Here is a 1,250-nt window from a genome sequence, read left to right on the forward strand (position 1 = left end):
CTGCAAGGGGAGAGGCCACAACAGTGAGAGGCCCGCGTACTGCAAAAAAAAAAAAAAAGAATGCAAGTCCTGCTTTCTTGAGATGTGCCTGCTGGGAGAGTGTCAGGGGCACCGCGTCCCCGTGGCAGCCTGCAGTCGGCGGCTTCAGCGTGGCTCGGAGCCAGGCCAGGCAGCCACGCTCGAGGCCCACATAGCCATGGCCACAGTTCCCAAGTTGCTGCAGCAGCAGGAGGAGGACCACAGCAAGCTGAGATCTGTATCAGTGGACCTGAATGTTGATCCCTTGCTTCAGACTGACATACCCTATGCACTCAGTGTGAGAGATAAAGTCAAATTTACAGTGCACACCAAGACCACGCTGCCCACGTTTCAGAGCCCAGAGTTTTCTGTTACAAGGCAACATGAAGATTTTGTGTGGCTACGTGACACTCTTATTGAAGCTACAGACTACGCTGGGCTTATTATTCTGCCCACACCTGCAAAGCCTGACTTCAATGGCCCTTGAGAGAAGATGCAGAAACTGGGAGAGGGTGAAGGGTTTATGACCAAAGAAGAATTTGCCAAGATGAAGCAAGAGCTGGAAGCTGAGTATCTCATGGTATTCAATAAGACTGTGTCTTCCCATGAAGTCTTTGTTCAGCGGCTCTCCTCTCACCCTGTTCTCAGTAAAGATCACAACTTTCACATTTTCCTGGAATATGATCAAGATCTAAGTGTTAGGCAGAAAAATACCAAAGAGATGTTTGGTGGCTTTTTCAAAAGTGTGGTGAAAGCACTGATGAAGTCCTTTTTTCAGGAGTTATGGAGGTAGATGACTTCTTTGAACAAGAGAAGCATTTCCTCAGTAACTATTATGATAGGATCAAGGGCTCCTTTGCAAAGGCTGACAGAATGACCAGCGCTCATAAAAATGTAGCAGACGGTTACATCCACACCGCAGCCTGCTTGCATAGCCTGGCTTTAGAAGAGCCCATGGTCATCAAAAAGTACCTACTGAAGGCGGCTGAGCTATCTGAAAAACTTAGGAAAGTAGAGAGTCGAGTCTCCTCAGATGAAGACTTAAAGCTGACAGAGCTCCTCCGATACTACATGCTCAACATAGAGGCTGCTAAAGACCTCTTATACAGACGCACCAAAGCCCTCATTGACTATGAGAATTCAAACAAGGCGCTGGATAAGGCCTGGTTAAAAAGCAAAGACGTCAAGCTGGCTGAGGCATACCAGCAGGAAATACTGGGAAATCAGGAGAA

At 47.8% G+C, this 1,250-nt stretch overlaps 1 pseudogene; it reads left to right on the forward strand.

Annotated features, from left to right (window-relative positions):
- Nucleotides 1-184: 184 nt before the first annotated feature.
- LOC103085268 (sorting nexin-5 pseudogene) overlaps nt 185-1,250 on the forward strand; it is a 1,229-nt pseudogene continuing 163 nt past the window's right edge.

Source organism: Lipotes vexillifer, unplaced genomic scaffold (genome assembly GCF_000442215.2).
Source record: "Lipotes vexillifer unplaced genomic scaffold, Lipotes_vexillifer_v1.1 scaffold217, whole genome shotgun sequence".
Lineage (NCBI taxonomy): Eukaryota > Metazoa > Chordata > Mammalia > Artiodactyla > Lipotidae > Lipotes > Lipotes vexillifer.